General features: G+C 40.4%; 1 non-coding gene across 1 annotated transcript; it reads left to right on the top strand.

Moving 5' to 3' along the window:
• The first annotated feature begins 283 nt into the window (after window positions 1-283).
• Window positions 284-462, top strand: LOC128923175 (5.8S ribosomal RNA). Its single transcript, XR_008472210.1, has one exon. It is a non-coding gene; the product is annotated as a 5.8S ribosomal RNA (ribosomal RNA).
• Window positions 463-7,636: the final 7,174 nt, after the last annotated feature.

Genomic DNA, 7,636 nt, shown 5'->3' with positions numbered 1-7,636 from the left:
TAGTTGTACTTATTATTTATAAAAATAATATAAATGATAAGTTAATTTGTTCTCATTAACGTGTAATTCCTTAAAATTTTATAGAAATTAAATAAAATGTAATAAAAAAGGAATTACTGTTTTTGTTGGACTAAGACATGCGCAACTTGTAAATGTTTGGGTTGAAAATTACAATTTATTGAAAGCTGTTTTAAAATAATTTATATAATATACGAAAACGAAATGTTATTCTTTCAATAAATTAAAAACTATTGACGTTAAATTAAAATAAACAAAAAAGTATCACTCTAAGCGGTGGATCACTCGGCTCATTGGTCGATGAAGAACGCAGCTAACTGTGCGTCATCGTGTGAACTGCAGGACACATGAACATCGACATTTTGAACGCATATTGCAGTCCATGCTGTTATGTACTTTTTTTAATTTTAAAGTGCTGCTTGGACTACATATGGTTGAGGGTTGTAAGACTATGCTAAATTAGTTGCTTATTCTTTTAGTCAATTAAAAGAATTTAAGCACATGGTATATTACTGGATTGTATTTTTCAATCCATAATATTAATAGCATAAAAAGAAATATAGAAAATATATTCTTGAACACCTCATATTTGAACGAAATTTTATAATAAATAAGAATCTTAGTATTCCCAAAAACAATAAAATTTCAATATTATTTCAAATAATATATACATTTAGAGGAACGTCTAGCATAAAAAATTATTTTATTCTAGGATTGCCTTTAAATGTAAAAAAGCAAGAAAATAATATTGTTGTTATAATGAAAAGTAGTACGTACGGGATGAAAAGATTGAATATTTATTATTAAGAAAATTATTGGTGTTAAGAAATAATTATGTACGTTTCTTTAAAATAGCAAAAAGCTAAAATATAAAATAAATATAAATATTTTTATACAACCTCAACTCATATGGGACTACCCCCTGAAATTAAGCATATTAATGAGGGGAGGAAAAGAAACTAACAAGGATTTTCTTAGTAGCGGCGAGCGAAAAGAAAATAGTTCAGCACTAAGTCACTTTGTCTATATGGCAAATGTGAGATGCAGTGTATGGAATATCTTAATATCTAGTATGAGAAATTAACGATTTAAGTCCTTCTTAAATGAGGCCATTTACATATAGATGGTGCCAGGCCCGTATAACGTTAATGATTACTAGAAAGATATTTCCAAAGAGTCGTGTTGCTTGATAGTGCAGCACTAAGTGGGTGGTAGACTCCATCTAAAACTAAATATAACCATGAGACCGATAGTAAACAAGTACCGTGAGGGAAAGTTGAAAAGAACTCTGAATAGATAGTTAAATAGTACGTGAAACTGCTTAGAGGTTAAGCCCGATGAACCTGAATATCCATTATGAAAAATTCATCATTATAACTGCGATATTTATAATATTACTAGCTGATCCGGCGAACTTCGCCCCGCCCAATTTTTATTTGAAATAGTTAAAACGCTTTTTGAACTCTGTTCATTGCTTATTTGTCTGACCATACATATGTACATAACTTTATTTATTTCACGGATTGTATGTGATTTTTTCTTAAATTTAGAATATTGGAAGTCATAGATTCGTATAACTTTACCACAAATAATATAAACTTCAAACAACGCATTTTCATTTAATGTTTATAGCAAGTGGCAGCTTTTGCTATGACAGCCTAAATCCATGAACATTTAAAAAGAAATATAGCGCCATCTACTGTTACATAGCGTACTTAGCGCCACCAACTGGTGGATAGCTCTTTGCTAATAATAAACAAATTATTTGCAATAAATAAATAATGCGACTATAAGGAGAGTTATAAACTATCATATCTTTCAAGTTGGACCAAACTGCACACAGTGTTAAAAATTTCATTAAAATCGTTTCAGTAGTTTAGGAGTCCATCGAAAACAAACAATGTGACACGTGATTTTTATACATTAAGATAGTAATAGTGTGCATTTTTTTCATATAAGGACATTGTAATCTATTAACATAATAAAATATATATCAAAAGATCATTGGTGTTAAGTTTATTCAAATTAATTTGCTTTTAGCTTATTAACATAGAATAAATACTGATGATTTGATAAAGTGTTGATAGATTTTACATATATAATGCTTAAATTCTTTTGAATTTTACAATAATATTATTATCATTGATTTAAATATTAATTGTATGCATTTATATGATTAACAATGCGAAAGATTCAGGATACCTTCGGGACCCGTCTTGAAACACGGACCAAGGAGTCTAACATATGTGCAAGTCATTGGGTTATATTAAATCTAATGGCGAAATTAACTTAACTTTTATATAATGGGATTAATTTTTAGTGAAATATTTTACTATTAATTCAATCCCGGGGCGTTCCATATAGTTATGTATAATGATAATTTATAATTATTTATACCTCTAACTGGAGCGTACCTTGAGCATATATGCTGTGACCCGAAAGATGGTGAACAATACTTGATCAGGTTGAAGTCAGGGGAAACCCTGATGGAAGACCGAAACAGTTCTGACGTGCAAATCGATTGTCAGAATTGAGTATAGGGGCGAAAGACCAATCGAACCATCTAGTAGCTGGTTCCCTCCGAAGTTTCCCTCAGGATAGCTGGTGCATTTAAATATTATGTAAAATAATCTTATCTGGTAAAGCGAATGATTAGAGGCCTTAGGGTCGAAACGACCTTAACCTATTCTCAAACTTTAAATGGGTAAGAACCTCACCTTTCTTGATATGAAGGTTGAGGTTATGATATAATGTGCCCAGTGGGCCACTTTTGGTAAGCAGAACTGGCGCTGTGGGATGAACCAAACGTAATGTTACGGTGCCCAAATTAACAACTCATGCAGATACCATGAAAGGCGTTGGTTGCTTAAAACAGCAGGACGGTGGACATGGAAGTCGTAATCCGCTAAGGAGTGTGTAACAACTCACCTGCCGAAGCAACTAGCCCTTAAAATGGATGGCGCTTAAGTTGTATACCTATACGTTACCGCTAAAGTACATGATTTATAATACAATTTCGGTTGGATTATAAATTTTGAATTATAAATTTTTGTGCTTAGAAGTGTTTGGCGTAAGCCTGCATGGAGCCGCCATTGGTACAGATCTTGGTGGTAGTAGCAAATAATCGAATGAGACCTTGGAGGACTGAAGTGGAGAAGGGTTTCGTGTGAACAGTGGTTGATCACGAGTTAGTCGGTCCTAAGTTCAAGGCGAAAGCCGAAAATTTTCAAGTTTTAATGAATTGTTGAGAATATATTATTATGTTTTCTTCATAGTAATTAAACACTTGAATAATTTTGAACGAAAGGGAATACGGTTCCAATTCCGTAACCTGTTGAGTATCCGTTTGTTATTAAAAATGGGCCTTGTGCTCATCCTGGCAACAGGAACGACCATAAAGAAGCCGTCGAGAGGTATCGGAAGAGTTTTCTTTTCTGTTTTATAGTCGTACTACCATGGAAGTCTTTCGAAGAGAGATATGGTAGATGGACTAGAAGAGCATGACATTTACTGTTGTGTCGATATTTTCTCCTCGGACCTTGAAAATTTATGGTGGGGTTACGCAAACTCCTCAACAGGCCGTACCAATATCCGCAGCTGGTCTCGAAGGTGAAGAGTCTCTAGTCGATAGAATAATGTAGGTAAGGGAAGTCGGCAAATTAGATCCGTAACTTCGGGATAAGGATTGGCTCTGAAGATTGAGATAGTCGGGCTTGATTGGGAAGCAATACCATGGTTTATGTACTCGTTCTGGGTAAATAGAGAATTTCGGTTCTTGTTCCCCGGATAGTAGTTACGTAGCCAATTGTGGAACTTTCTTGCTAAAATTTTATAAGAATTATATCGCAAGATATATATTCTTATTTAATTATAACGATTATCAATTAACAATCAATTCAGAACTGGCACGGACTTGGGGAATCCGACTGTCTAATTAAAACAAAGCATTGTGATGGCCCTAACGGGTGTTGACACAATGTGATTTCTGCCCAGTGCTCTGAATGTCAAAGTGAAGAAATTCAAGTAAGCGCGGGTAAACGGCGGGAGTAACTATGACTCTCTTAAGGTAGCCAAATGCATCGTCATCTAATTAGTAACCTCACCAAGGTGGTTAGTGTGTCCATTCCACACGCCATTTGGTACTGAATAATGCATTGCATTTTTCGGGGCGCTGATCATCGCATTGATTTGATCCGCTGTGCTTTTGAGCACCGTGAGGTAAGGCCGTCGTCGGCAGGTACTCACGTTAATATTGGCTTTAGATGTCCCTATCTACTCATTCGATTGTAGAATTTCAGATTGTTCAGACGTGTTTTCGTTTCTGTGCGTTTTCTGTGTCGTGAATTTTGTGTGAATTGGTGTTTTTTTTTGTGTGGGATCCCTCAGCATTGGATGTAAGTACATTCATTTTGAGTATTTGTGTATTAGTTTGTGATTTGTGGTAGTTTTTTAGCGCATTTGCATACATATTTACGCATTAGTATATTAATATATACGTGTGTGTATATATGTGTGTTTTTCATAAAAAATTTTCATTTTCAATATATGTTCGATTGTATGTGTAGATAAAGTTTGTCAGTACGTATATACTTTTTCTGTAGTTGGCTTTGTGTATTTTGTACATTACTGCAAGTGTTTGAATATATATACAATTGTATGTATATTTTCTCATTTGTTAGTTTGTGTGTGCATATCATAGCTGGCTTTTGAAAATTTTTACATTGCGGCAGGTGTTTATTTATATACGTGTAGTTGAGTGTATTTTTGGAAATTTGAATTTGTGTTTGTGAAAAGAAAATTTGTTTGAGCAAGTGTTTTTTGTGTGACGTAATTTGTTTTTCGTTTGTTGTTTTTTGAGCACAGGTGTTTTTTGAGCACAGGTGATTTCGTGCACAGGTGTTTTTGAGCATAGGTGTTTTCGAGCACAGGTGTTTTTGAGCACAGTTGTTTTCGAGCACAGTTGTTTTCGAGCACAGGTGTTTTCGAGCACAGGTGTTTTTGAGCACAGTAGTTTTGTGTGTGTAGGCGCGTGTTAGGTAGTACCTTTTGGGGTTTACGTGGTTTACCCACATTGTTAGCGTGGGTGCTGACTCTCATAGAGTCTCAGTGTTTTCTGTGTTTGTTGTTTTTCTGCTTTTTGGTTTTTCTGCCAGTGAGTGTTGTGTCGAGTGTCTGGTACTGAGTTGCCACTTGTTTCCGGGGGGATTGGGCAGGTTTTGCTCAAAGGGTGCCGGTGTCTGTCCGAGTGTTGAAGGTGCTGATTTTTGTTTAGACTGCGTTCGTAGCTGTTAACCTTTGACCTACAGTGCGATTTGGTTCAGCTCCACATCGGTTGGCTTGGAGCCGTTACGGGGACTTTGTTCTGTCCGGCGGTTTATTGGGTGACCAGTTCCAGACCGTTGGCTGGAGTTGTGGGTTGTGCCCTTGCGATTTCGCAATAATCGACTGCTTAGGTGGTAGCAGCTACTGGACGATTCTATTCTTATAGTTAGTTCCTTCAGTGCGTTCAGTCACACGTGTCTTGAGAGCAGCTGTTCCAAGTCTTGTCTGGTCGAGTGGCTTCTGTGCCAGTGTTTTGCCGGCGGATCAGCCTGCCTGGTGAAAGGCCGGAAGTAGAAATGCTTCCCTCACGGAGGAGAAGGGCTAAGCACCCTGCTGGGAATGAGGGGAAAGAGCTAGCGTTAGCAGTGGAGACCTCGTCGGCTGATGAAGGTACTGGACCTTCGGTTGGGTCCCCGCCGCGTAGGAAGGTTAGGATAGGATCGCCATCGTTGGTGATGTTAGGGGATGGGAGTAGTTGTGCTGATATGGGTGACACCGCTGAAGAAGTGGTTGTCCACCCTATTGTTAGCAAGCGTGGAGGTGTAGTAAGGATTAAGGGGAAGAAGCGCATTAAGGGTACTTCTGCAAAGGAGTGTCCTGTTAGTGCTGTTAAGGAGGGTGGAGAAAATGGTGGTGTGGTTGGCGGAGGCGCTATTAGCCATGTTGCTGCCATGAAGGCAGTGACGGCGGAATTCAACGCATTGGTGTTTGGGGTTGTAGACTTTGAGGTCACTACTGCGAAGGGGCTGATGGAGCTTGCCTCGAAGTACGAGGCGCTTCTGATGACGGTAGTAACCGAGAATGCCCATCTTCGCGGTCAGGTTGACGCTCTCAGGGGGGGTTGTGGGGGATCTATTCCCCAATCGAAGAGGTCGGTTGTGGGTTTGGCTCCGGCTGAGTCGGTGCGTGCGCCTCCAGCGCCAGTGTTGGAGGCGATTGCTCCGGCATTGCCGAAGCCGGTTGAGACTTGGTCGGTGGTGGTGAGAAGCAAGGCCCCTACCACCTCCTCTAAGGAGGTGATTAAGAAGGTCGTGAAGGAGGTGGGACCTTCCCTCGGAGTGCGTGTACACGAGGTGAAGCCGATTAAGGGTGGTGGGGTGGTTATTCGCACCCCCTCTGTTTTAGAGAGGGAAAAGGTGGCGAATAATGCCAAGTTCGGGGAGGTGGGGTTGGATGTGAGTGTGAACCGGAAGTTGGGTCCGCGGGTTGTGGTTCAGGGGGTTCACACCGAAATCTCCCATGATGACTTCATGGAGGAGCTCTTTCGGTTGAACCTTCAGGACATCAGCCCTGAGGCACGAAAGTCAGATGTGCGGATGGTCAGTCGGCCCTGGAAGGTGGCTGCTGATGGTAGCACCAACGTTGTCCTTGAGGGGTCGGACAAATTAATGTCCGCCCTTTTGGAGGCGGGAAGGTGCTACATAAAGTGGTTCTCCTTCAGGGTTCGACCGGATAGCCCAGTTGCTGGCTGCTTCCGGTGTATGGGTTTTGACCATAGAGTGGCTGAGTGTAGGGCCAAATCAGATGTTTGTAGGCGGTGCGGTCAAGAAGGACATAGAGCTGCCGGTTGTGGTAATGCCCCTCATTGTCGCAACTGTGCATTTAAGGGTAGGCCAGCTGGGCATCTTATGATGTCAGCTGTTTGCCCGATTTACTGTGGCGTTGTTGAGCGTGCCCTCTCCAGACACTGATGGGGGGGGTTTTTCAGCTTAATTGTCAGGGGTCGTATGCCGTTATGTGTGAGTTGGGGGGTTGTATGATTGAGGGGGGGTGTGGCATTGCCTTACTTCAGGAGCCTTACGCCACCAATGGTGTGGTTCGGGGTCTTCCTGGAGGTTTTAGGGTCTTTACGGACCTTGGGGTTAATGCTGCAATAGTTGTGAATGATTCCGGCTACGATTGTGTAGTCTTGGATTCGTCACAACAGGGGGTGTGTGTGTCTATAGAGGGGGAGTTCGGTAGAATGATTGTCGCTAGTTTGTATTGCAAATTTAGCGAGCCCCTAGAGCCCTACCTGGGCTATATGGATAAGTTACTACTTCTGGCGAGTGGTAGCCCATTAGTCCTAGGGTTGGATGCGAATGCCTAGTCCTCGATGTGGTTTAGTAAGGTATCTAGACATTCGTCTGGATATCAAAGCCACGTTCGAGGCGAGGTAATGAATGAATGGGTGTTGGCTAAGGGCCTTCACATTCTGAATGAGCCGAGTGAGTGGTATACGTTTGATGGGCCTAGGGGTGTGAGTGATATTGACGTGACGCTTATGAATGAGGCAGCAAGTAGAGTGTTTGATTTT

This window comes from Zeugodacus cucurbitae, chromosome X, assembly GCF_028554725.1.
Source record: "Zeugodacus cucurbitae isolate PBARC_wt_2022May chromosome X, idZeuCucr1.2, whole genome shotgun sequence".
Taxonomy (NCBI): domain Eukaryota; kingdom Metazoa; phylum Arthropoda; class Insecta; order Diptera; family Tephritidae; genus Zeugodacus; species Zeugodacus cucurbitae.
Note: the sequence above shows the minus strand (reverse complement) of the source record. Positions and strands in the feature narration are given on the sequence as shown.